The sequence below is a fragment of the Musa acuminata genome, chromosome BXJ2-8, assembly GCF_036884655.1.
Source record: "Musa acuminata AAA Group cultivar baxijiao chromosome BXJ2-8, Cavendish_Baxijiao_AAA, whole genome shotgun sequence".
NCBI classification, from domain to species: Eukaryota; Viridiplantae; Streptophyta; class Magnoliopsida; order Zingiberales; family Musaceae; genus Musa; species Musa acuminata.
In genome coordinates, this window is record NC_088345.1 from 42,042,501 (window position 1) to 42,065,944 (window position 23,444).

At 52.7% G+C, this 23,444-nt stretch overlaps 40 non-coding genes across 40 annotated transcripts; all 40 read right to left on the reverse strand.

The window, feature by feature from the left end:
- Positions 1–363: 363 nt before the first annotated feature.
- LOC135621529 (5S ribosomal RNA) lies at positions 364–482 on the reverse strand. Its single transcript, XR_010490693.1, has one exon. It is a non-coding gene; the product is annotated as a 5S ribosomal RNA (ribosomal RNA).
- Positions 483–950: 468 nt separating this feature from the next.
- On the reverse strand, positions 951–1,069 carry LOC135620504 (5S ribosomal RNA). The gene has a single exon (XR_010489747.1). It is a non-coding gene; the product is annotated as a 5S ribosomal RNA (ribosomal RNA).
- Positions 1,070–1,517: 448 nt separating this feature from the next.
- On the reverse strand, positions 1,518–1,636 carry LOC135621530 (5S ribosomal RNA). Its single transcript, XR_010490694.1, has one exon. It is a non-coding gene; the product is annotated as a 5S ribosomal RNA (ribosomal RNA).
- A 468-nt stretch (positions 1,637–2,104) lies between these two features.
- Positions 2,105–2,223, reverse strand: LOC135620505 (5S ribosomal RNA). Its single transcript, XR_010489748.1, has one exon. It is a non-coding gene; the product is annotated as a 5S ribosomal RNA (ribosomal RNA).
- A 448-nt stretch (positions 2,224–2,671) lies between these two features.
- Positions 2,672–2,790, reverse strand: LOC135621531 (5S ribosomal RNA). The gene has a single exon (XR_010490695.1). It is a non-coding gene; the product is annotated as a 5S ribosomal RNA (ribosomal RNA).
- A 468-nt stretch (positions 2,791–3,258) lies between these two features.
- LOC135621717 (5S ribosomal RNA) lies at positions 3,259–3,377 on the reverse strand. Its single transcript, XR_010490879.1, has one exon. It is a non-coding gene; the product is annotated as a 5S ribosomal RNA (ribosomal RNA).
- A 448-nt stretch (positions 3,378–3,825) lies between these two features.
- On the reverse strand, positions 3,826–3,944 carry LOC135620569 (5S ribosomal RNA). The gene has a single exon (XR_010489813.1). It is a non-coding gene; the product is annotated as a 5S ribosomal RNA (ribosomal RNA).
- A 468-nt stretch (positions 3,945–4,412) lies between these two features.
- LOC135621718 (5S ribosomal RNA) lies at positions 4,413–4,531 on the reverse strand. The gene has a single exon (XR_010490880.1). It is a non-coding gene; the product is annotated as a 5S ribosomal RNA (ribosomal RNA).
- Positions 4,532–4,979: 448 nt separating this feature from the next.
- On the reverse strand, positions 4,980–5,098 carry LOC135620571 (5S ribosomal RNA). Its single transcript, XR_010489814.1, has one exon. It is a non-coding gene; the product is annotated as a 5S ribosomal RNA (ribosomal RNA).
- A 510-nt stretch (positions 5,099–5,608) lies between these two features.
- Positions 5,609–5,727, reverse strand: LOC135621532 (5S ribosomal RNA). The gene has a single exon (XR_010490696.1). It is a non-coding gene; the product is annotated as a 5S ribosomal RNA (ribosomal RNA).
- Positions 5,728–6,175: 448 nt separating this feature from the next.
- Positions 6,176–6,294, reverse strand: LOC135620781 (5S ribosomal RNA). The gene has a single exon (XR_010490015.1). It is a non-coding gene; the product is annotated as a 5S ribosomal RNA (ribosomal RNA).
- Positions 6,295–6,742: 448 nt separating this feature from the next.
- On the reverse strand, positions 6,743–6,861 carry LOC135620711 (5S ribosomal RNA). Its single transcript, XR_010489948.1, has one exon. It is a non-coding gene; the product is annotated as a 5S ribosomal RNA (ribosomal RNA).
- Positions 6,862–7,309: 448 nt separating this feature from the next.
- LOC135620580 (5S ribosomal RNA) lies at positions 7,310–7,428 on the reverse strand. The gene has a single exon (XR_010489823.1). It is a non-coding gene; the product is annotated as a 5S ribosomal RNA (ribosomal RNA).
- Positions 7,429–7,876: 448 nt separating this feature from the next.
- On the reverse strand, positions 7,877–7,995 carry LOC135620629 (5S ribosomal RNA). The gene has a single exon (XR_010489869.1). It is a non-coding gene; the product is annotated as a 5S ribosomal RNA (ribosomal RNA).
- A 424-nt stretch (positions 7,996–8,419) lies between these two features.
- LOC135620630 (5S ribosomal RNA) lies at positions 8,420–8,538 on the reverse strand. Its single transcript, XR_010489870.1, has one exon. It is a non-coding gene; the product is annotated as a 5S ribosomal RNA (ribosomal RNA).
- Positions 8,539–8,986: 448 nt separating this feature from the next.
- LOC135620581 (5S ribosomal RNA) lies at positions 8,987–9,105 on the reverse strand. The gene has a single exon (XR_010489824.1). It is a non-coding gene; the product is annotated as a 5S ribosomal RNA (ribosomal RNA).
- Positions 9,106–9,553: 448 nt separating this feature from the next.
- On the reverse strand, positions 9,554–9,672 carry LOC135620632 (5S ribosomal RNA). The gene has a single exon (XR_010489872.1). It is a non-coding gene; the product is annotated as a 5S ribosomal RNA (ribosomal RNA).
- A 424-nt stretch (positions 9,673–10,096) lies between these two features.
- LOC135620633 (5S ribosomal RNA) lies at positions 10,097–10,215 on the reverse strand. Its single transcript, XR_010489873.1, has one exon. It is a non-coding gene; the product is annotated as a 5S ribosomal RNA (ribosomal RNA).
- Positions 10,216–10,663: 448 nt separating this feature from the next.
- On the reverse strand, positions 10,664–10,782 carry LOC135620582 (5S ribosomal RNA). The gene has a single exon (XR_010489825.1). It is a non-coding gene; the product is annotated as a 5S ribosomal RNA (ribosomal RNA).
- A 448-nt stretch (positions 10,783–11,230) lies between these two features.
- Positions 11,231–11,349, reverse strand: LOC135620635 (5S ribosomal RNA). The gene has a single exon (XR_010489874.1). It is a non-coding gene; the product is annotated as a 5S ribosomal RNA (ribosomal RNA).
- Positions 11,350–11,773: 424 nt separating this feature from the next.
- Positions 11,774–11,892, reverse strand: LOC135620924 (5S ribosomal RNA). Its single transcript, XR_010490153.1, has one exon. It is a non-coding gene; the product is annotated as a 5S ribosomal RNA (ribosomal RNA).
- Positions 11,893–12,340: 448 nt separating this feature from the next.
- LOC135620621 (5S ribosomal RNA) lies at positions 12,341–12,459 on the reverse strand. Its single transcript, XR_010489861.1, has one exon. It is a non-coding gene; the product is annotated as a 5S ribosomal RNA (ribosomal RNA).
- A 468-nt stretch (positions 12,460–12,927) lies between these two features.
- Positions 12,928–13,046, reverse strand: LOC135620620 (5S ribosomal RNA). The gene has a single exon (XR_010489860.1). It is a non-coding gene; the product is annotated as a 5S ribosomal RNA (ribosomal RNA).
- A 467-nt stretch (positions 13,047–13,513) lies between these two features.
- On the reverse strand, positions 13,514–13,632 carry LOC135620472 (5S ribosomal RNA). The gene has a single exon (XR_010489714.1). It is a non-coding gene; the product is annotated as a 5S ribosomal RNA (ribosomal RNA).
- Positions 13,633–14,100: 468 nt separating this feature from the next.
- On the reverse strand, positions 14,101–14,219 carry LOC135621534 (5S ribosomal RNA). Its single transcript, XR_010490698.1, has one exon. It is a non-coding gene; the product is annotated as a 5S ribosomal RNA (ribosomal RNA).
- A 470-nt stretch (positions 14,220–14,689) lies between these two features.
- Positions 14,690–14,808, reverse strand: LOC135620622 (5S ribosomal RNA). The gene has a single exon (XR_010489862.1). It is a non-coding gene; the product is annotated as a 5S ribosomal RNA (ribosomal RNA).
- Positions 14,809–15,276: 468 nt separating this feature from the next.
- On the reverse strand, positions 15,277–15,395 carry LOC135621740 (5S ribosomal RNA). The gene has a single exon (XR_010490901.1). It is a non-coding gene; the product is annotated as a 5S ribosomal RNA (ribosomal RNA).
- Positions 15,396–15,862: 467 nt separating this feature from the next.
- Positions 15,863–15,981, reverse strand: LOC135620617 (5S ribosomal RNA). The gene has a single exon (XR_010489858.1). It is a non-coding gene; the product is annotated as a 5S ribosomal RNA (ribosomal RNA).
- A 467-nt stretch (positions 15,982–16,448) lies between these two features.
- On the reverse strand, positions 16,449–16,567 carry LOC135621741 (5S ribosomal RNA). Its single transcript, XR_010490902.1, has one exon. It is a non-coding gene; the product is annotated as a 5S ribosomal RNA (ribosomal RNA).
- Positions 16,568–17,034: 467 nt separating this feature from the next.
- On the reverse strand, positions 17,035–17,153 carry LOC135621535 (5S ribosomal RNA). The gene has a single exon (XR_010490699.1). It is a non-coding gene; the product is annotated as a 5S ribosomal RNA (ribosomal RNA).
- Positions 17,154–17,623: 470 nt separating this feature from the next.
- On the reverse strand, positions 17,624–17,742 carry LOC135621536 (5S ribosomal RNA). The gene has a single exon (XR_010490700.1). It is a non-coding gene; the product is annotated as a 5S ribosomal RNA (ribosomal RNA).
- Positions 17,743–18,212: 470 nt separating this feature from the next.
- Positions 18,213–18,331, reverse strand: LOC135621651 (5S ribosomal RNA). Its single transcript, XR_010490814.1, has one exon. It is a non-coding gene; the product is annotated as a 5S ribosomal RNA (ribosomal RNA).
- Positions 18,332–18,799: 468 nt separating this feature from the next.
- Positions 18,800–18,918, reverse strand: LOC135621537 (5S ribosomal RNA). The gene has a single exon (XR_010490701.1). It is a non-coding gene; the product is annotated as a 5S ribosomal RNA (ribosomal RNA).
- A 470-nt stretch (positions 18,919–19,388) lies between these two features.
- LOC135621652 (5S ribosomal RNA) lies at positions 19,389–19,507 on the reverse strand. The gene has a single exon (XR_010490815.1). It is a non-coding gene; the product is annotated as a 5S ribosomal RNA (ribosomal RNA).
- A 468-nt stretch (positions 19,508–19,975) lies between these two features.
- LOC135621538 (5S ribosomal RNA) lies at positions 19,976–20,094 on the reverse strand. The gene has a single exon (XR_010490702.1). It is a non-coding gene; the product is annotated as a 5S ribosomal RNA (ribosomal RNA).
- A 467-nt stretch (positions 20,095–20,561) lies between these two features.
- On the reverse strand, positions 20,562–20,680 carry LOC135621539 (5S ribosomal RNA). Its single transcript, XR_010490703.1, has one exon. It is a non-coding gene; the product is annotated as a 5S ribosomal RNA (ribosomal RNA).
- Positions 20,681–21,150: 470 nt separating this feature from the next.
- LOC135621653 (5S ribosomal RNA) lies at positions 21,151–21,269 on the reverse strand. Its single transcript, XR_010490816.1, has one exon. It is a non-coding gene; the product is annotated as a 5S ribosomal RNA (ribosomal RNA).
- Positions 21,270–21,737: 468 nt separating this feature from the next.
- Positions 21,738–21,856, reverse strand: LOC135621540 (5S ribosomal RNA). The gene has a single exon (XR_010490704.1). It is a non-coding gene; the product is annotated as a 5S ribosomal RNA (ribosomal RNA).
- A 467-nt stretch (positions 21,857–22,323) lies between these two features.
- Positions 22,324–22,442, reverse strand: LOC135621541 (5S ribosomal RNA). Its single transcript, XR_010490705.1, has one exon. It is a non-coding gene; the product is annotated as a 5S ribosomal RNA (ribosomal RNA).
- Positions 22,443–22,912: 470 nt separating this feature from the next.
- LOC135621654 (5S ribosomal RNA) lies at positions 22,913–23,031 on the reverse strand. Its single transcript, XR_010490817.1, has one exon. It is a non-coding gene; the product is annotated as a 5S ribosomal RNA (ribosomal RNA).
- Positions 23,032–23,444: the final 413 nt, after the last annotated feature.

Consider the following 23,444-nt stretch of genomic DNA (forward strand, 5'->3'; position numbering starts at 1 on the left):
GACCGCGTACCGGACACGGCAAGCGCGCGCCGAAACCATCGGGACTTTCTCGAACGAACTCGGAATCGCTATTGCGGCCCCATTCCGGAAAGCTCTCTCCGAGCCCCACGAGACTGACTGCGTAGCGGTCACGGCAAATTCCGAGGCCCAAAACCATCGCCTCGGAGGCCGACGGGAGAGGTTTTGGCCGCTCGGGGCGCAAAAACGAGTGCAACAGGGGGTCACCCATCCTAGAACCACTGTATGTTTATGAAGAAATTTTTAGATGATGATTTCATTATTCTCCTGCTATATGTTAATGACATATTTATTGTTGGCCATAATGCTGGAAAAATTGAAAAGCTTAAAAGAGGGGCGCAAAAAGGAGTGCAACACGAGGACTTCCCAGGGGGTCACCCATCCTAGTACTACTCTCGCCCAAGCACGCTTAACTTCGGAGTTCTGATGGGATCCGGTGCTTTAGTGCTGGTATGATCGCACTCGTTTTGTGTGCGTCGTCCCTCGCCTTTGTACTCTCGAACGATCTCGGAATCGCCATTGTCGGATCTCTCCGATGCCCACGAGGCCGACCGCGTACCGGACACGGCAAGCGCGCGCCGAAACCATCGGGACTTTCTCGAACGAACTCGGAATCGCTATTGCGGCCCCATTCCGGAAAGCTCTCTCCGAGCCCCACGAGACTGACTGCGTAGCGGTCACGGCAAATTCCGAGGCCCAAAACCATCGCCTCGGAGGCCGACGGGAGAGGTTTTGGCCGCTCGGGGCGCAAAAACGAGTGCAACAGGGGGTCACCCATCCTAGAACCACTGTATGTTTATGAAGAAATTTTTAGATGATGATTTCATTATTCTCCTGCTATATGTTAATGACATATTTATTGTTGGCCATAATGCTGGAAAAATTGAAAAGCTTAAAAGAGGGTTCTAAGTAAGTCTTTTGGGGCGCAAAAAGGAGTGCAACACGAGGACCTCCCAGGGGGTCACCCATCCTAGTACTACTCTCACCCAAGCACGCTTAACTTCGGAGTTCTGATGGGATCCGGTGCTTCAGTGCTGGTATGATCGCACTCGTTTTGTTTGCGTCGTCCCTCGCCTTTGTACTCTCGAACGATCTCGGAATCGCCATTGTCGGATCTCTCCGATGCCCACGAGGCCGACCGCGTACCGGACACGGCAAGCGCGCGCCGAAACCATCGGGACTTTCTCGAACGAACTCGGAATCGCTATTGCGGCCCCATTCCGGAAAGCTCTCTCCGAGCCCCACGAGACTGACTGCGTAGCGGTCACGGCAAATTCCGAGGCCCAAAACCATCGCCTCGGAGGCCGACGGGAGAGGTTTTGGCCGCTCGGGGCGCAAAAACGAGTGCAACAGGGGGTCACCCATCCTAGAACCACTGTATGTTTATGAAGAAATTTTTAGATGATGATTTCATTATTCTCCTGCTATATGTTAATGACATATTTATTGTTGGCCATAATGCTGGAAAAATTGAAAAGCTTAAAAGAGGGGCGCAAAAAGGAGTGCAACACGAGGACTTCCCAGGGGGTCACCCATCCTAGTACTACTCTCGCCCAAGCACGCTTAACTTCGGAGTTCTGATGGGATCCGGTGCTTTAGTGCTGGTATGATCGCACTCGTTTTGTGTGCGTCGTCCCTCGCCTTTGTACTCTCGAACGATCTCGGAATCGCCATTGTCGGATCTCTCCGATGCCCACGAGGCCGACCGCGTACCGGACACGGCAAGCGCGCGCCGAAACCATCGGGACTTTCTCGAACGAACTCGGAATCGCTATTGCGGCCCCATTCCGGAAAGCTCTCTCCGAGCCCCACGAGACTGACTGCGTAGCGGTCACGGCAAATTTCGAGGCCCAAAACCATCGCCTCGGAGGCCGACGGGAGAGGTTTTGGCCGCTCGGGGCGCAAAAACGAGTGCAACAGGGGGTCACCCATCCTAGAACCACTGTATGTTTATGAAGAAATTTTTAGATGATGATTTCATTATTCTCCTGCTATATGTTAATGACATATTTATTGTTGGCCATAATGCTGGAAAAATTGAAAAGCTTAAAAGAGGGTTCTAAGTAAGTCTTTTGGGGCGCAAAAAGGAGTGCAACACGAGGACCTCCCAGGGGGTCACCCATCCTAGTACTACTCTCACCCAAGCACGCTTAACTTCGGAGTTCTGATGGGATCCGGTGCTTCAGTGCTGGTATGATCGCACTCGTTTTGTTTGCGTCGTCCCTCGCCTTTGTACTCTCGAACGATCTCGGAATCGCCATTGTCGGATCTCTCCGATGCCCACGAGGCCGACCGCGTACCGGACACGGCAAGCGCGCGCCGAAACCATCGGGACTTTCTCGAACGAACTCGGAATCGCTATTGCGGCCCCATTCCGGAAAGCTCTCTCCGAGCCCCACGAGACTGACTGCGTAGCGGTCACGGTAAATTCCGAGGCCCAAAACCATCGCCTCGGAGGCCGACGGGAGAGGTTTTGGCCGCTCGGGGCGCAAAAACGAGTGCAACAGGGGGTCACCCATCCTAGAACCACTGTATGTTTATGAAGAAATTTTTAGATGATGATTTCATTATTCTCCTACTATATGTTAATGACATATTTATTGTTGGCCATAATGCTGGAAAAATTGAAAAGCTTAAAAGAGGGGCGCAAAAAGGAGTGCAACACGAGGACTTCCCAGGGGGTCACCCATCCTAGTACTACTCTCGCCCAAGCACGCTTAACTTCGGAGTTCTGATGGGATCCGGTGCTTTAGTGCTGGTATGATCGCACTCGTTTTGTGTGCGTCGTCCCTCGCCTTTGTACTCTCGAACGATCTCGGAATCGCCATTGTCGGATCTCTCCGATGCCCACGAGGCCGACCGCGTACCGGACACGGCAAGCGCGCGCCGAAACCATCGGGACTTTCTCGAACGAACTCGGAATCGCTATTGCGGCCCCATTCCGGAAAGCTCTCTCCGAGCTCCACGAGACTGACTGCGTAGCGGTCACGGCAAATTTCGAGGCCCAAAACCATCGCCTCGGAGGCCGACGGGAGAGGTTTTGGCCGCTCGGGGCGCAAAAACGAGTGCAACAGGGGGTCACCCATCCTAGAACCACTGTATGTTTATGAAGAAATTTTTAGATGATGATTTCATTATTCTCCTGCTATATGTTAATGACATATTTATTGTTGGCCATAATGCTGGAAAAATTGAAAAGCTTAAAAGAGGGTTCTAAGTAAGTCTTTTGGGGCGCAAAAAGGAGTGCAACACGAGGACTTCCCAGGGGGTCACCCATCCTAGTACTACTCTCACCCAAGCACGCTTAACTTCGGAGTTCTGATGGGATCCGGTGCTTCAGTGCTGGTATGATCGCACTCGTTTTGTTTGCGTCGTCCCTCGCCTTTGTACTCTCGAACGATCTCGGAATCGCCATTGTCGGATCTCTCCGATGCCCACGAGGCCGACCGCGTACCGGACACGGCAAGCGCGCGCCGAAACCATCGGGACTTTCTCGAACGAACTCGGAATCGCTATTGCGGCCCCATTCCGGAAAGCTCTCTCCGAGCCCCACGAGACTGACTGCGTAGCGGTCACGGCAAATTCCGAGGCCCAAAACCATCGCCTCGGAGGCCGACGGGAGAGGTTTTGGCCGCTCGGGGCGCAAAAACGAGTGCAACAGGGGGTCACCCATCCTAGAACCACTGTATGTTTATGAAGAAATTTTTAGATGATGATTTCATTATTCTCCTGCTATATGTTAATGACATATTTATTGTTGGCCATAATGCTGGAAAAATTGAAAAGCTTAAAAGAGGGGCGCAAAAAGGAGTGCAACACGAGGACTTCCCAGGGGGTCACACATCCTAGTACTACTCTCGCCCAAGCACGCTTAACTTCGGAGTTCTGATGGGATCCGGTGCTTTAGTGCTGGTATGATCGCACTCGTTTTGTGTGCGTCGTCCCTCGCCTTTGTACTCTCGAACGATCTCGGAATCGCCATTGTCGGATCTCTCCGATGCCCACGAGGCCGACCGCGTACCGGACACGGCAAGCGCGCGCCGAAACCATCGGGACTTTCTCGAACGAACTCGGAATCGCTATTGCGGCCCCATTCCGGAAAGCTCTCTCCGAGCCCCACGAGACTGACTGCGTAGCGGTCACGGCAAATTCCGAGGCCCAAAACCATCGCCTCGGAGGCCGACGGGAGAGGTTTTGGCCGCTCGGGGCGCAAAAACGAGTGCAACAGGGGGTCACCCATCCTAGAACCACTGTATGTTTATGAAGAAATTTTTAGATGATGATTTCATTATTCTCCTGCTATATGTTAATGACATATTTATTGTTGGCCATAATGCTGGAAAAATTGAAAAGCTTAAAAGAGGGTTCTAAGTAAGTCTTTTGGGGCGCAAAAAGGAGTGCAACACGAGGACTTCCCAGGGGGTCACCCATCCTAGTACTACTCTCACCCAAGCACGCTTAACTTCGGAGTTCTGATGGGATCCGGTGCTTCAGTGCTGGTATGATCGCACTCGTTTTGTTTGCGTCGTCCCTCGCCTTTGTACTCTCGAACGATCTCGGAATCGCCATTGTCGGATCTCTCCGATGCCCACGAGGCCGACCGCGTACCGGACACGGCAAGCGCGCGCCGAAACCATCGGGACTTTCTCGAACGAACTCGGAATCGCTATTGCGGCCCCATTCCGGAAAGCTCTCTCCGAGCCCCACGAGACTGACTGCGTAGCGGTCACGGCAAATTCCGAGGCCCAAAACCATCGCCTCGGAGGCCGACGGGAGAGGTTTTGGCCGCTCGGGGCGCAAAAACGAGTGCAACAGGGGGTCACCCATCCTAGAACCACTGTATGTTTATGAAGAAATTTTTAGATGATGATTTCATTATTCTCCTGCTATATGTTAATGACATATTTATTGTTGGCCATAATGCTGGAAAAATTGAAAAGCTTAAAAGAGGGGCGCAAAAAGGAGTGCAACACGAGGACTTCCCAGGGGGTCACACATCCTAGTACTACTCTCGCCCAAGCACGCTTAACTTCGGAGTTCTGATGGGATCCGGTGCTTTAGTGCTGGTATGATCGCACTCGTTTTGTGTGCGTCGTCCCTCGCCTTTGTACTCTCGAACGATCTCGGAATCGCCATTGTCGGATCTCTCCGATGCCCACGAGGCCGACCGCGTACCGGACACGGCAAGCGCGCGCCGAAACCATCGGGACTTTCTCGAACGAACTCGGAATCGCTATTGCGGCCCCATTCCGGAAAGCTCTCTCCGAGCCCCACGAGACTGACTGCGTAGCGGTCACGGCAAATTCCGAGGCCCAAAACCATCGCCTCGGAGGCCGACGGGAGAGGTTTTGGCCGCTCGGGGCGCAAAAACGAGTGCAACAGGGGGTCACCCATCCTAGAACCACTGTATGTTTATGAAGAAATTTTTAGATGATGATTTCATTATTCTCCTGCTATATGTTAATGACATATTTATTGTTGGCCATAATGCTGGAAAAATTGAAAAGCTTAAAAGAGGGTTCTAAGTAAGTCTTCTGGGGCGCAAAAAGCTTAAAAGAGGGTTCTAAGTAAGTCTTCTGGGGCGCAAAAAGGAGTGCAACACGAGGACTTCCCAGGGGGTCACCCATCCTAGTACTACTCTCGCCCAAGCACGCTTAACTTCGGAGTTCTGATGGGATCCGGTGCTTTAGTGCTGGTATGATCGCACTCGTTTTGTGTGCGTCGTCCCTCGCCTTTGTACTCTCGAACGATCTCAGAATCGCCATTGTCGGATCTCTCCGATGCCCACGAGGCCGACCGCGTACCGGACACGGCAAGCGCGGGCCGAAACCTTCGGGACTTTCTCGAACGAACTCGGAATCGCTATTGCGGCCCCATTCCGGAAAGCTCTCTCCGAGCCCCACGAGACTGACTGCGTAGCGGTCACGGCAAATTCCGAGGCCCAAAACCATCGCCTCGGAGGCTGACGGGAGAGGTTTTTGCCGCTCGGGGCGCAAAAACGAGTGCAACAGGGGGTCACCCATCCTAGAACCACTGTATGTTTATGAAGAAATTTTTAGATGATGATTTCATTATTCTCCTGCTATATGTTAATGACATATTTATTGTTGGCCATAATGCTGGAAAAATTGAAAAGCTTAAAAGAGGGGCGCAAAAAGGAGTGCAACACGAGGACTTCCCAGGGGGTCACCCATCCTAGTACTACTCTCGCCCAAACACGCTTAACTTCGGAGTTATGATGGGATCCGGTGCTTTAGTGCTGGTATGATCGCACTCGTTTTGTGTGCGTCGTCCCTCGCCTTTGTACTCTCGAACGATCTCGGAATCGCCATTGTCGGATCTCTCCGATGCCCACGAGGCCGACCGCGTACCGGACACGGCAAGCGCGCGCCGAAACCATCGGGACTTTCTCGAACGAACTCGGAATCGCTATTGCGGCCCCATTCCGGAAAGCTCTCTCCGAGCCCCACGAGACTGACTGCGTAGCGGTCACGGCAAATTCCGAGGCCCAAAACCATCGCCTCGGAGGCCGACGGGAGAGGTTTTGGCCGCTCGGGGCGCAAAAACGAGTGCAACAGGGGGTCACCCATCCTAGAACCACTGTATGTTTATGAAGAAATTTTTAGATGATGATTTCATTATTCTCCTGCTATATGTTAATGACATATTTATTGTTGGCCATAATGCTGGAAAAATTGAAAAGCTTAAAAGAGGGGCGCAAAAAGGAGTGCAACAGGAGGACTTCCCAGGGGGTAACCCATCCTAGTACTACTCTCGCCCAAGCACGCTTAACTTCGGAGTTCTGATGGGATCCGGTGCTTTAGTGCTGGTATGATCGCACTCGTTTTGTGTGCGTCGTCCCTCGCCTTTGTACTCTCGAACGATCTCAGAATCGCCATTGTCGGATCTCTCCGATGCCCACGAGGCCGACCGCGTACCGGACACGGCAAGCGCGCGCCGAAACCTTCGGGACTTTCTCGAACGAACTCGGAATCGCTATTGCGGCCCCATTCCGGAAAGCTCTCTCCGAGCCCCACGAGACTGACTGCGTAGCGGTCACGGCAAATTCCGAGGCCCAAAACCATCGCCTCGGAGGCCGACGGGAGAGGTTTTGGCCGCTCGGGGCGCAAAAACGAGTGCAACAGGGGGTCACCCATCCTAGAACCACTGTATGTTTATGAAGAAATTTTTAGATGATGATTTCATTATTCTCCTGCTATATGTTAATGACATATTTATTGTTGGCCATAATGCTGGAAAAATTGAAAAGCTTAAAAGAGGGGCGCAAAAAGGAGTGCAACAGGAGGACTTCCCAGGGGGTCACCCATCCTAGTACTACTCTCACCCAAGCACGCTTAACTTCGGAGTTCTGATGGGATCCGGTGCTTCAGTGCTGGTATGATCGCACTCGTTTTGTTTGCGTCGTCCCTCGCCTTTGTACTCTCGAACGATCTCGGAATCGCCATTGTCGGATCTCTCCGATGCCCACGAGGCCGACCGCGTACCGGACACGGCAAGCGCGCGCCGAAACCATCGGGACTTTCTCGAACGAACTCGGAATCGCTATTGCGGCCCCATTCCGGAAAGCTCTCTCCGAGCCCCACGAGACTGACTGCGTAGCGGTCACGGCAAATTCCGAGGCCCAAAACCATCGCCTCGGAGGCCGACGGGAGAGGTTTTGGCCGCTCGGGGCGCAAAAACGAGTGCAACAGGGGGTCACCCATCCTAGAACCACTGTATGTTTATGAAGAAATTTTTAGACGATGATTTCATTATTCTCCTGCTATATGTTAATGACATATTTATTGTTGGCCATAATGCTAGAAAAATTGAAAAGCTTAAAAGAGGGGCGCAAAAAGGAGTGCAACACGAGGACTTCCCAGGGGGTCACCCATCCTAGTACTACTCTCGCCCAAGCACGCTTAACTTCGGAGTTATGATGGGATCCGGTGCTTTAGTGCTGGTATGATCGCACTCGTTTTGTGTGCGTCGTCCCTCGCCTTTGTACTCTCGAACGATCTCGGAATCGCCATTGTCGGATCTCTCCGATGCCCACGAGGCCGACCGCGTACCGGACACGGCAAGCGCGCGCCGAAACCATCGGGACTTTCTCGAACGAACTCGGAATCGCTATTGCGGCCCCATTCCGGAAAGCTCTCTCCGAGCCCCACGAGACTGACTGCGTAGCGGTCACGGCAAATTCCGAGGCCCAAAACCATCGCCTCGGAGGCCGACGGGAGAGGTTTTGGCCGCTCGGGGCGCAAAAACGAGTGCAACAGGGGGTCACCCATCCTAGAACCACTGTATGTTTATGAAGAAATTTTTAGATGATGATTTCATTATTCTCCTGCTATATGTTAATGACATATTTATTAACACGAGGACTTTTGGGGCGCAAAAAGGAGTGCAACACGAGGACTTCCCAGGGGGTCACCCATCCTAGTACTACTCTCGCCCAAGCACGCTTAACTTCGGAGTTATGATGGGATCCGGTGCTTTAGTGCTGGTATGATCGCACTCGTTTTGTGTGCGTCGTCCCTCGCCTTTGTACTCTCGAACGATCTCGGAATCGCCATTGTCGGATCTCTCCGATGCCCACGAGGCCGACCGCGTACCGGACACGGCAAGCGCGCGCCGAAACCATCGGGACTTTCTCGAACGAACTCGGAATCGCTATTGCGGCCCCATTCCGGAAAGCTCTCTCCGAGCCCCACGAGACTGACTGCGTAGCGGTCACGGCAAATTCCGAGGCCCAAAACCATCGCCTCGGAGGCCGACGGGAGAGGTTTTGGCCGCTCGGGGCGCAAAAACGAGTGCAACAGGGGGTCACCCATCCTAGAACCACTGTATGTTTATGAAGAAATTTTTAGATGATGATTTCATTATTCTCCTGCTATATGTTAATGACATATTTATTGTTGGCCATAATGCTGGAAAAATTGAAAAGCTTAAAAGAGGGGCGCAAAAAGGAGTGCAACAGGAGGACTTCCCAGGGGGTCACCCATCCTAGTACTACTCTCACCCAAGCACGCTTAACTTCGGAGTTCTGATGGGATCCGGTGCTTCAGTGCTGGTATGATCGCACTCGTTTTGTTTGCGTCGTCCCTCGCCTTTGTACTCTCGAACGATCTCGGAATCGCCATTGTCGGATCTCTCCGATGCCCACGAGGCCGACCGCGTACCGGACACGGCAAGCGCGCGCCGAAACCATCGGGACTTTCTCGAACGAACTCGGAATCGCTATTGCGGCCCCATTCCGGAAAGCTCTCTCCGAGCCCCACGAGACTGACTGCGTAGCGGTCACGGCAAATTCCGAGGCCCAAAACCATCGCCTCGGAGGCCGACGGGAGAGGTTTTGGCCGCTCGGGGCGCAAAAACGAGTGCAACAGGGGGTCACCCATCCTAGAACCACTGTATGTTTATGAAGAAATTTTTAGACGATGATTTCATTATTCTCCTGCTATATGTTAATGACATATTTATTGTTGGCCATAATGCTAGAAAAATTGAAAAGCTTAAAAGAGGGGCGCAAAAAGGAGTGCAACACGAGGACTTCCCAGGGGGTCACCCATCCTAGTACTACTCTCGCCCAAGCACGCTTAACTTCGGAGTTATGATGGGATCCGGTGCTTTAGTGCTGGTATGATCGCACTCGTTTTGTGTGCGTCGTCCCTCGCCTTTGTACTCTCGAACGATCTCGGAATCGCCATTGTCGGATCTCTCCGATGCCCACGAGGCCGACCGCGTACCGGACACGGCAAGCGCGCGCCGAAACCATCGGGACTTTCTCGAACGAACTCGGAATCGCTATTGCGGCCCCATTCCGGAAAGCTCTCTCCGAGCCCCACGAGACTGACTGCGTAGCGGTCACGGCAAATTCCGAGGCCCAAAACCATCGCCTCGGAGGCCGACGGGAGAGGTTTTGGCCGCTCGGGGCGCAAAAACGAGTGCAACAGGGGGTCACCCATCCTAGAACCACTGTATGTTTATGAAGAAATTTTTAGATGATGATTTCATTATTCTCCTGCTATATGTTAATGACATATTTATTAACACGAGGACTTTTGGGGCGCAAAAAGGAGTGCAACACGAGGACTTCCCAGGGGGTCACCCATCCTAGTACTACTCTCGCCCAAGCACGCTTAACTTCGGAGTTATGATGGGATCCGGTGCTTTAGTGCTGGTATGATCGCACTCGTTTTGTGTGCGTCGTCCCTCGCCTTTGTACTCTCGAACGATCTCGGAATCGCCATTGTCGGATCTCTCCGATGCCCACGAGGCCGACCGCGTACCGGACACGGCAAGCGCGCGCCGAAACCATCGGGACTTTCTCGAACGAACTCGGAATCGCTATTGCGGCCCCATTCCGGAAAGCTCTCTCCGAGCCCCACGAGACTGACTGCGTAGCGGTCACGGCAAATTCCGAGGCCCAAAACCATCGCCTCGGAGGCCGACGGGAGAGGTTTTGGCCGCTCGGGGCGCAAAAACGAGTGCAACAGGGGGTCACCCATCCTAGAACCACTGTATGTTTATGAAGAAATTTTTAGATGATGATTTCATTATTCTCCTGCTATATGTTAATGACATATTTATTGTTGGCCATAATGCTGGAAAAATTGAAAAGCTTAAAAGAGGGGCGCAAAAAGGAGTGCAACAGGAGGACTTCCCAGGGGGTCACCCATCCTAGTACTACTCTCACCCAAGCACGCTTAACTTCGGAGTTCTGATGGGATCCGGTGCTTCAGTGCTGGTATGATCGCACTCGTTTTGTTTGCGTCGTCCCTCGCCTTTGTACTCTCGAACGATCTCGGAATCGCCATTGTCGGATCTCTCCGATGCCCACGAGGCCGACCGCGTACCGGACACGGCAAGCGCGCGCCGAAACCATCGGGACTTTCTCGAACGAACTCGGAATCGCTATTGCGGCCCCATTCCGGAAAGCTCTCTCCGAGCCCCACGAGACTGACTGCGTAGCGGTCACGGCAAATTCCGAGGCCCAAAACCATCGCCTCGGAGGCCGACGGGAGAGGTTTTGGCCGCTCGGGGCGCAAAAACGAGTGCAACAGGGGGTCACCCATCCTAGAACCACTGTATGTTTATGAAGAAATTTTTAGACGATGATTTCATTATTCTCCTGCTATATGTTAATGACATATTTATTGTTGGCCATAATGCTAGAAAAATTGAAAAGCTTAAAAGAGGGGCGCAAAAAGGAGTGCAACACGAGGACTTCCCAGGGGGTCACCCATCCTAGTACTACTCTCGCCCAAGCACGCTTAACTTCGGAGTTATGATGGGATCCGGTGCTTTAGTGCTGGTATGATCGCACTCGTTTTGTGTGCGTCGTCCCTCGCCTTTGTACTCTCGAACGATCTCGGAATCGCCATTGTCGGATCTCTCCGATGCCCACGAGGCCGACCGCGTACCGGACACGGCAAGCGCGCGCCGAAACCATCGGGACTTTCTCGAACGAACTCGGAATCGCTATTGCGGCCCCATTCCGGAAAGCTCTCTCCGAGCCCCACGAGACTGACTGCGTAGCGGTCACGGCAAATTCCGAGGCCCAAAACCATCGCCTCGGAGGCCGACGGGAGAGGTTTTGGCCGCTCGGGGCGCAAAAACGAGTGCAACAGGGGGTCACCCATCCTAGAACCACTGTATGTTTATGAAGAAATTTTTAGATGATGATTTCATTATTCTCCTGCTATATGTTAATGACATATTTATTAACACGAGGACTTTTGGGGCGCAAAAAGGAGTGCAACACGAGGACTTCCCAGGGGGTCACCCATCCTAGTACTACTCTCGCCCAAGCACGCTTAACTTCGGAGTTATGATGGGATACGGTGCTTTAGTGCTGGTATGATCGCACTCGTTTTGTGTGCGTCGTCCCTCGCCTTTGTACTCTCGAACGATCTCGGAATCGCCATTGTCGGATCTCTCCGATGCCCACGAGGCCGACCGCGTACCGGACACGGCAAGCGCGCGCCGAAACCATCGGGACTTTCTCGAACGAACTCGGAATCGCTATTGCGGCCCCATTCCGGAAAGCTCTCTCCGAGCCCCACGAGACTGACTGCGTAGCGGTCTCGGCAAATTCCGAGGCCCAAAACCATCGCCTCGGAGGCCGACGGGAGAGGTTTTGGCCGCTCGGGGCGCAAAAACGAGTGCAACAGGGGGTCACCCATCCTAGAACCACTGTATGTTTATGAAGAAATTTTTAGATGATGATTTCATTATTCTCCTGCTATATGTTAATGACATATTTATTGTTGGCCATAATGCTGGAAAAATTGAAAAGCTTAAAAGAGGGGCGCAAAAAGGAGTGCAACACGAGGACTTCCCAGGGGGTCACCCATCCTAGTACTACTCTCGCCCAAGCACGCTTAACTTCGGAGTTCTGATGGGATCCGTTGCTTTAGTGCTGATATGATCGCACTCGTTTTGTGTGCGTCGTCCCTCGCCTTTGTACTCTCGAACGATCTCGGAATCGCCATTGTCGGATCTCTCCGATGCCCACGAGGCCGACCGCGTACCGGACACGGCAAGCGCGCGCCGAAACCTTCGGGACTTTCTCGAACGAACTCGGAATCGCTATTGCGGCCCCATTCCGGAAAGCTCTCTCCGAGCCCCACGAGACTGACTGCGTAGCGGTCATGGCAAATTCCGAGGCCCAAAACCATCGCCTCGGAGGCCGACGGGAGAGGTTTTGGCCGCTCGGGGCGCAAAAACGAGTGCAACAGGGGGTCACCCATCCTAGAACCACTGTATGTTTATGAAGAAATTTTTAGATGATGATTTCATTATTCTCCTGCTATATGTTAATGACATATTTATTGTTGGCCATAATGCTGGAAAAATTGAAAAGCTTAAAAGAGGGTTCTAAGTAAGTCTTCTGGGGCGCAAAAAGGAGTGCAACACGAGGACTTCCCAGGGGGTCACCCATCCTAGTACTACTCTCGCCCAAGCGCGCTTAACTTCGGAGTTCTGATGGGATCCGGTGCTTTAGTGCTGGTAGGATCGCACTCGTTTTTTGTGCGTCGTCCCCCGCCTTTGTACTCTCGAACGATCTCGGAATCGCCATTGTCGGATCTCTCCGATGCCCACAGGCCGACCGCGTACCGGACACGGCAAGCGCGCGCCGAAACCTTCGGGACTTTCTCGAACGAACTCGGAATCGCTATTGCGGCCCCATTCCGGAAAGCTCTCTCCGAGCCCCACGAGACTGACTGCGTAGCGGTCACGGCAAATTCCGAGGCCCAAAACCATCGCCTCGGAGGCCGACGGGAGAGGTTTTGGCCGCTCGGGGCGCAAAAACGAGTGCAACAGGGGGTCACCCATCCTAGAACCACTGTATGTTTATGAAGAAATTTTTAGATGATGATTTCATTATTCTCCTGCTATATGTTAATGACATATTTATTGTTGGCCATAATGCTGGAAAAATTGAAAAGCTTAAAAGAGGGTTCTAAGTAAGTCTTCTGGGGCGCAAAAAGGAGTGCAACACGAGGACTTCCCAGGGGGTCACCCATCCTAGTACTACTCTCGCCCAAGCACGCTTAACTTCGGAGTTCTGATGGGATCCGGTGCTTTAGTGCTGGTATGATCGCACTGGTTTTGTGTGCGTCGTCCCTCGCCTTTGTACTCTCGAACGATCTCGGAATCGCCATTGTCGGATCTCTCCGATGCCCACGAGGCCGACCGCGTACCGGACACGGCAAGCGCGCGCCGAAACCTTCGGGACTTTCTCGAACGAACTCGGAATCGCTATTGCGGCCCCATTCCGGAAAGCTCTCTCCGAGCCCCACGAGACTGACTGCGTAGCGGTCACGGCAAATTCCGAGGCCCAAAACCATCGCCTCGGAGGCCGACGGGAGAGGTTTTGGCCGCTCGGGGCGCAAAAACGAGTGCAACAGGGGGTCACCCATCCTAGAACCACTGTATGTTTATGAAGAAATTTTTAGATGATGATTTCATTATTCTCCTGCTATATGTTAATGACATATTTATTGTTGGCCATAATGCTGGAAAAATTGAAAAGCTTAAAAGAGGGTTCTAAGTAAGTCTTCTGGGGCGCAAAAAGGAGTGCAACACGAGGACTTCCCAGGGGGTCACCCATCCTAGTACTACTCTCGCCCAAGCACGCTTAACTTCGGAGTTCTGATGGGATCCGGTGCTTTAGTGCTGGTATGATCGCACTCGTTTTGTGTGCGTCGTCCCTCGCCTTTGTACTCTCGAACGATCTCGGAATCGCCATTGTCGGATCTCTCCGATGCCCACGAGGCCGACCGCGTACCGGACACGGCAAGCGCGCGTCGAAACCTTCGGGACTTTCTCGAACGAACTCGGAATCGCTATTGCGGCCCCATTCCGGAAAGCTCTCTCCGAGCCCCACGAGACTGACTGCGTAGCGGTCACGGCAAATTCCGAGGCCCAAAACCATCGCCTCGGAGGCCGACGGGAGAGAGGTTTTGGCCGCTCGGGGCGCAAAAACGAGTGCAACAGGGGGTCACCCATCCTAGAACCACTGTATGTTTATGAAGAAATTTTTAGATGATGATTTCATTATTCTCCTGCTATATGTTAATGACATATTTATTGTTGGCCATAATGCTGGAAAAATTGAAAAGCTTAAAAGGGGGTTCTAAGTAAGTCTTCTGGGGCGCAAAAAGGAGTGCAACACGAGGACTTCCCAGGGGGTCACCCATCCTAGTACTACTCTCGCCCAAGCACGCTTAACTTCGGAGTTCTGATGGGATCCGTTGCTTTAGTGCTGATATGATCGCACTCGTTTTGTGTGCGTCGTCCCTCGCCTTTGTACTCTCGAACGATCTCGGAATCGCCATTGTCGGATCTCTCCGATGCCCACGAGGCCGACCGCGTACCGGACACGGCAAGCGCGCGCCGAAACCTTCGGGACTTTCTCGAACGAACTCGGAATCGCTATTGCGGCCCCATTCCGGAAAGCTCTCTCCGAGCCCCACGAGACTGACTGCGTAGCGGTCATGGCAAATTCCGAGGCCCAAAACCATCGCCTCGGAGGCCGACGGGAGAGGTTTTGGCCGCTCGGGGCGCAAAAACGAGTGCAACAGGGGGTCACCCATCCTAGAACCACTGTATGTTTATGAAGAAATTTTTAGATGATGATTTCATTATTCTCCTGCTATATGTTAATGACATATTTATTGTTGGCCATAATGCTGGAAAAATTGAAAAGCTTAAAAGAGGGTTCTAAGTAAGTCTTCTGGGGCGCAAAAAGGAGTGCAACACGAGGACTTCCCAGGGGGTCACCCATCCTAGTACTACTCTCGCCCAAGCGCGCTTAACTTCGGAGTTCTGATGGGATCCGGTGCTTTAGTGCTGGTATGATCGCACTCGTTTTTTGTGCGTCGTCCCCCGCCTTTGTACTCTCGAACGATCTCGGAATCGCCATTGTCGGATCTCTCCGATGCCCACAGGCCGACCGCGTACCGGACACGGCAAGCGCGCGCCGAAACCTTCGGGACTTTCTCGAACGAACTCGGAATCGCTATTGCGGCCCCATTCCGGAAAGCTCTCTCCGAGCCCCACGAGACTGACTGCGTAGCGGTCACGGCAAATTCCGAGGCCCAAAACCATCGCCTCGGAGGCCGACGGGAGAGGTTTTGGCCGCTCGGGGCGCAAAAACGAGTGCAACAGGGGGTCACCCATCCTAGAACCACTGTATGTTTATGAAGAAATTTTTAGATGATGATTTCATTATTCTCCTGCTATATGTTAATGACATATTTATTGTTGGCCATAATGCTGGAAAAATTGAAAAGCTTAAAAGAGGGTTCTAAGTAAGTCTTCTGGGGCGCAAAAAGGAGTGCAACACGAGGACTTCCCAGGGGGTCACCCATCCTAGTACTACTCTCGCCCAAGCGCGCTTAACTTCGGAGTTCTGATGGGATCCGGTGCTTTAGTGCTGGTATGATCGCCCTCGTTTTTTGTGCGTCGTCCCCCGCCTTTGTACTCTCGAACGATCTCGGAATCGCCATTGTCGGATCTCTCCGATGCCCACAGGCCGACCGCGTACCGGACACGGCAAGCGCGCGCCGAAACCTTCGGGACTTTCTCGAACGAACTCGGAATCGCTATTGCGGCCCCATTCCGGAAAGCTCTCTCCGAGCCCCACGAGACTGACTGCGTAGCGGTCACGGCAAATTCCGAGGCCCAAAACCATCGCCTCGGAGGCCGACGGGAGAGGTTTTGGCCGCTCGGGGCGCAAAAACGAGTGCAACAGGGGGTCACCCATCCTAGAACCACTGTATGTTTATGAAGAAATTTTTAGATGATGATTTCATTATTCTCCTGCTATATGTTAATGACATATTTATTGTTGGCCATAATGCTGGAAAAATTGAAAAGCTTAAAAGAGGGTTCTAAGTAAGTCTTCTGGGGCGCAAAAAGGAGTGCAACACGAGGACTTCCCAGGGGGTCACCCATCCTAGTACTACTCTCGCCCAAGCGCGCTTAACTTCGGAGTTCTGATGGGATCCGGTGCTTTAGTGCTGGTATGATCGCACTCGTTTTTTGTGCGTCGTCCCCCGCCTTTGTACTCTCGAACGATCTCGGAATCGCCATTGTCGGATCTCTCCGATGCCCACAGGCCGACCGCGTACCGGACACGGCAAGCGCGCGCCGAAACCTTCGGGACTTTCTCGAACGAACTCGGAATCGCTATTGCGGCCCCATTCCGGAAAGCTCTCTCCGAGCCCCACGAGACTGACTGCGTAGCGGTCACGGCAAATTCCGAGGCCCAAAACCATCGCCTCGGAGGCCGACGGGAGAGGTTTTGGCCGCTCGGGGCGCAAAAACGAGTGCAACAGGGGGTCACCCATCCTAGAACCACTGTATGTTTATGAAGAAATTTTTAGATGATGATTTCATTATTCTCCTGCTATATGTTAATGACATATTTATTGTTGGCCATAATGCTGGAAAAATTGAAAAGCTTAAAAGAGGGTTCTAAGTAAGTCTTCTGGGGTGCAAAAAGGAGTGCAACACGAGGACTTCCCAGGGGGTCACCCATCCTAGTACTACTCTCGCCCAAGCACGCTTAACTTCGGAGTTCTGATGGGATCCGGTGCTTTAGTGCTGGTATGATCGCACTCGTTTTGTGTGCGTCGTCCCTCGCCTTTGTACTCTCGAACGATCTCGGAATCGCCATTGTCGGATCTCTCCGATGCCCACGAGGCCGACCGCGTACCGGACACGGCAAGCGCGCGCCGAAACCTTCGGGACTTTCTCGAACGAACTCGGAATCGCTATTGCGGCCCCATTCCGGAAAGCTCTCTCCGAGCCCCACGAGACTGACTGCGTAGCAGTCACGGCAAATTCCGAGGCCCAAAACCATCGCCTCGGAGGCCGACGGGAGGGAGGTTTTGGCCGCTCGGGGCGCAAAAACGAGTGCAACAGGGGGTCACCCATCCTAGAACCACTGTATGTTTATGAAGAAATTTTTAGATGATGATTTCATTATTCTCCTGCTATATGTTAATGACATATTTATTGTTGGCCATAATGCTGGAAAAATTGAAAAGCTTAAAAGAGGGTTCTAAGTAAGTCTTCTGGGGCGCAAAAAGGAGTGCAACACGAGGACTTCCCAGGGGGTCACCCATCCTAGTACTACTCTCGCCCAAGCACGCTTAACTTCGGAGTTCTGATGGGATCCGGTGCTTTAGTGCTGGTATGATCGCACTCGTTTTGTGTGCGTCGTCCCTCGCCTTTGTACTCTCGAACGATCTCGGAATCGCCATTGTCGGATCTCTCCGATGCCCACGAGGCCGACCGCGTACCGGACACGGCAAGCGCGCGCCGAAACCTTCGGGACTTTCTCGAACGAACTCGGAATCGCTATTGCGGCCCCATTCCGGAAAGCTCTCTCCGAGCCCCACGAGACTGACTGCGTAGCGGTCACGGCAAATTCCGAGGCCCAAAACCATCGCCTCGGAGGCCGACGGGAGAGAGGTTTTGGCCGCTCGGGGCGCAAAAACGAGTGCAACAGGGGGTCACCCATCCTAGAACCACTGTATGTTTATGAAGAAATTTTTAGATGATGATTTCATTATTCTCCTGCTATATGTTAATGACATATTTATTGTTGGCCATAATGCTGGAAAAATTGAAAAGCTTAAAAGGGGGTTCTAAGTAAGTCTTCTGGGGCGCAAAAAGGAGTGCAACACGAGGACTTCCCAGGGGGTCACCCATCCTAGTACTACTCTCGCCCAAGCACGCTTAACTTCGGAGTTCTGATGGGATCCGGTGCTTTAGTGCTGATATGATCGCACTCGTTTTGTGTGCGTCGTCCCTCGCCTTTGTACTCTCGAACGATCTCGGAATCGCCATTGTCGGATCTCTCCGATGCCCACGAGGCCGACCGCGTACCGGACACGGCAAGCGCGCGCCGAAACCTTCGGGACTTTCTCGAACGAACTCGGAATCGCTATTGCGGCCCCATTCCGGAAAGCTCTCTCCGAGCCCCACGAGACTGACTGCGTAGCGGTCATGGCAAATTCCGTGGCCCAAAACCATCGCCTCGGAGGCCGACGGGAGAGGTTTTGGCCGCTCGGGGCGCAAAAACGAGTGCAACAGGGGGTCACCCATCCTAGAACCACTGTATGTTTATGAAGAAATTTTTAGATGATGATTTCATTATTCTCCTGCTATATGTTAATGACATATTTATTGTTGGCCATAATGCTGGAAAAATTGAAAAGCTTAAAAGAGGGTTCTAAGTAAGTCTTCTGGGGCGCAAAAAGGAGTGCAACACGAGGACTTCCCAGGGGGTCACCCATCCTAGTACTACTCTCGCCCAAGCACGCTTAACTTCGGAGTTCTGATGGGATCCGGTGCTTTAGTGCTGGTATGATCGCACTCGTTTTGTGTGCGTCGTCCCTCGCCTTTGTACTCTCGAACGATCTCGGAATCGCCATTGTCGGATCTCTCCGATGCCCACGAGGCCGACCGCGTACCGGACACGGCAAGCGCGCGCCGAAACCTTCGGGACTTTCTCGAACGAACTCGGAATCGCTATTGTGGCCCCATTCCGGAAAGCTCTCTCCGAGCCCCACGAGACTGACTGCGTAGCGGTCACGGCAAATTCCGAGGCCCAAAACCATCGCCTCGGAGGCCGACGGGAGAGAGGTTTTGGCCGCTCGGGGCGCAAAAACGAGTGCAACAGGGGGTCACCCATCCTAGAACCACTGTATGTTTATGAAGAAATTTTTAGATGATGATTTCATTATTCTCCTGCTATATGTTAATGACATATTTATTGTTGGCCATAATGCTGGAAAAATTGAAAAGCTTAAAAGGGGGTTCTAAGTAAGTCTTCTGGGGCGCAAAAAGGAGTGCAACACGAGGACTTCCCAGGGGGTCACCCATCCTAGTACTACTCTCGCCCAAGCACGCTTAACTTCGGAGTTCTGATGGGATCCGGTGCTTTAGTGCTGATATGATCGCACTCGTTTTGTGTGCGTCGTCCCTCGCCTTTGTACTCTCGAACGATCTCGGAATCGCCATTGTCGGATCTCTCCGATGCCCACGAGGCCGACCGCGTACCGGACACGGCAAGCGCGCGCCGAAACCTTCGGGACTTTCTCGAACGAACTCGGAATCGCTATTGCAGCCCCATTCCGGAAAGCTCTCTCCGAGCCCCACGAGACTGACTGCGTAGCGGTCATGGCAAATTCCGAGGCCCAAAACCATCGCCTCGGAGGCCGACGGGAGAGGTTTTGGCCGCTCGGGGCGCAAAAACGAGTGCAACAGGGGGTCACCCATCCTAGAACCACTGTATGTTTATGAAGAAATTTTTAGATGATGATTTCATTATTCTCCTGCTATATGTTAATGACATATTTATTGTTGGCCATAATGCTGGAAAAATTGAAAAGCTTAAAAGAGGGTTCTAAGTAAGTCTTCTGGGGCGCAAAAAGGAGTGCAACACGAGGACTTCCCAGGGGGTCACCCATCCTAGTACTACTCTCGCCCAAGCACGCTTAACTTCGGAGTTCTGATGGGATCCGGTGCTTTAGTGCTGGTATGATCGCACTCGTTTTTTGTGCGTCGTCCCCCGCCTTTGTACTCTCGAACGATCTCGGAATCGCCATTGTCGGATCTCTCCGATGCCCACAGGCCGACCGCGTACCGGACACGGCAAGCGCGCGCCGAAACCTTCGGGACTTTCTCGAACGAACTCGGAATCGCTATTGCGGCCCCATTCCGGAAAGCTCTCTCCGAGCCCCACGAGACTGACTGCGTAGCGGTCACGGCAAATTCCGAGGCCCAAAACCATCGCCTCGGAGGCCGACGGGAGAGGTTTTGGCCGCTCGGGGCGCAAAAACGAGTGCAACAGGGGGTCACCCATCCTAGAACCACTGTATGTTTATGAAGAAATTTTTAGATGATGATTTCATTATTCTCCTGCTATATGTTAATGACATATTTATTGTTGGCCATAATGCTGGAAAAATTGAAAAGCTTAAAAGAGGGTTCTAAGTAAGTCTTCTGGGGCGCAAAAAGGAGTGCAACACGAGGACTTCCCAGGGGGTCACCCATCCTAGTACTACTCTCGCCCAAGCACGCTTAACTTCGGAGTTCTGATGGGATCCGGTGCTTTAGTGCTGGTATGATCGCACTCGTTTTGTGTGCGTCGTCCCTCGCCTTTGTACTCTCGAACGATCTCGGAATCGCCATTGTCGGATCTCTCCGATGCCCACGAGGCCGACCGCGTACCGGACACGGCAAGCGCGCGCCGAAACCTTCGGGACTTTCTCGAACGAACTCGGAATCGCTATTGCGGCCCCATTCCGGAAAGCTCTCTCCGAGCCCCACGAGACTGACTGCGTAGCGGTCACGGCAAATTCCGAGGCCCAAAACCATCGCCTCGGAGGCCGACGGGAGAGAGGTTTTGGCCGCTCGGGGCGCAAAAACGAGTGCAACAGGGGGTCACCCATCCTAGAACCACTGTATGTTTATGAAGAAATTTTTAGATGATGATTTCATTATTCTCCTGCTATATGTTAATGACATATTTATTGTTGGCCATAATGCTGGAAAAATTGAAAAGCTTAAAAGGGGGTTCTAAGTAAGTCTTCTGGGGCGCAAAAAGGAGTGCAACACGAGGACTTCCCAGGGGGTCACCCATCCTAGTACTACTCTCGCCCAAGCACGCTTAACTTCGGAGTTCTGATGGGATCCGGTGCTTTAGTGCTGATATGATCGCACTCGTTTTGTGTGCGTCGTCCCTCGCCTTTGTACTCTCGAACGATCTCGGAATCGCCATTGTCGGATCTCTCCGATGCCCACGAGGCCGACCGCGTACCGGACACGGCAAGCGCGCGCCGAAACCTTCGGGACTTTCTCGAACGAACTCGGAATCGCTATTGCGGCCCCATTCCGGAAAGCTCTCTCCGAGCCCCACGAGACTGACTGCGTAGCGGTCATGGCAAATTCCGAGGCCCAAAACCATCGCCTCGGAGGCCGACGGGAGAGGTTTTGGCCGCTCGGGGCGCAAAAACGAGTGCAACAGGGGGTCACCCATCCTAGAACCACTGTATGTTTATGAAGAAATTTTTAGATGATGATTTCATTATTCTCCTGCTATATGTTAATGACATATTTATTGTTGGCCATAATGCTGGAAAAATTGAAAAGCTTAAAAGAGGGTTCTAAGTAAGTCTTCTGGGGCGCAAAAAGGAGTGCAACACGAGGACTTCCCAGGGGGTCACCCATCCTAGTACTACTCTCGCCCAAGCACGCTTAACTTCGGAGTTCTGATGGGATCCGGTGCTTTAGTGCTGGTATGATCGCACTCGTTTTTTGTGCGTCGTCCCCCGCCTTTGTACTCTCGAACGATCTCGGAATCGCCATTGTCGGATCTCTCCGATGCCCACAGGCCGACCGCGTACCGGACACGGCAAGCGCGCGCCGAAACCTTCGGGACTTTCTCGAACGAACTCGGAATCGCTATTGCGGCCCCATTCCGGAAAGCTCTCTCCGAGCCCCACGAGACTGACTGCGTAGCGGTCACGGCAAATTCCGAGGCCCAAAACCATCGCCTCGGAGGCCGACGGGAGAGGTTTTGGCCGCTCGGGGCGCAAAAACGAGTGCAACAGGGGGTCACCCATCCTAGAACCACTGTATGTTTATGAAGAAATTTTTAGATGATGATTTCATTATTCTCCTGCTATATGTTAATGACATATTTATTGTTGGCCATAATGCTGGAAAAATTGAAAAGCTTAAAAGAGGGTTCTAAGTAAGTCTTCTGGGGCGCAAAAAGGAGTGCAACACGAGGACTTCCCAGGGGGTCACCCATCCTAGTACTACTCTCGCCCAAGCACGCTTAACTTCGGAGTTCTGATGGGATCCGGTGCTTTAGTGCTGGTATGATCGCACTCGTTTTGTGTGCGTCGTCCCTCGCCTTTGTACTCTCGAACGATCTCGGAATCGCCATTGTCGGATCTCTCCGATGCCCACGAGGCCGACCGCGTACCGGACACGGCAAGCGCGCGCCGAAACCTTCGGGACTTTCTCGAACGAACTCGGAATCGCTATTGCGGCCCCATTCCGGAAAGCTCTCTCCGAGCCCCACGAGACTGACTGCGTAGCGGTCACGGCAAATTCCGAGGCCCAAAACCATCGCCTCGGAGGCCGACGGGAGAGAGGTTTTGGCCGCTCGGGGCGCAAAAACGAGTGCAACAGGGGGTCACCCATCCTAGAACCACTGTATGTTTATGAAGAAATTTTTAGATGATGATTTCATTATTCTCCTGCTATATGTTAATGACATATTTATTGTTGGCCATAATGCTGGAAAAATTGAAAAGCTTAAAAGGGGGTTCTAAGTAAGTCTTCTGGGGCGCAAAAAGGAGTGCAACACGAGGACTTCCCAGGGGGTCACCCATCCTAGTACTACTCTCGCCCAAGCACGCTTAACTTCGGAGTTCTGATGGGATCCGGTGCTTTAGTGCTGATATGATCGCACTCGTTTTGTGTGCGTCGTCCCTCGCCTTTGTACTCTCGAACGATCTCGGAATCGCCATTGTCGGATCTCTCCGATGCCCACGAGGCCGACCGCGTACCGGACACGGCAAGCGCGCGCCGAAACCTTCGGGACTTTCTCGAACGAACTCGGAATCGCTATTGCGGCCCCATTCCGGAAAGCTCTCTCCGAGCCCCACGAGACTGACTGCGTAGCGGTCATGGCAAATTCCGAGGCCCAAAACCATCGCCTCGGAGGCCGACGGGAGAGGTTTTGGCCGCTCGGGGCGCAAAAACGAGTGCAACAGGGGGTCACCCATCCTAGAACCACTGTATGTTTATGAAGAAATTTTTAGATGATGATTTCATTATTCTCCTGCTATATGTTAATGACATATTTATTGTTGGCCATAATGCTG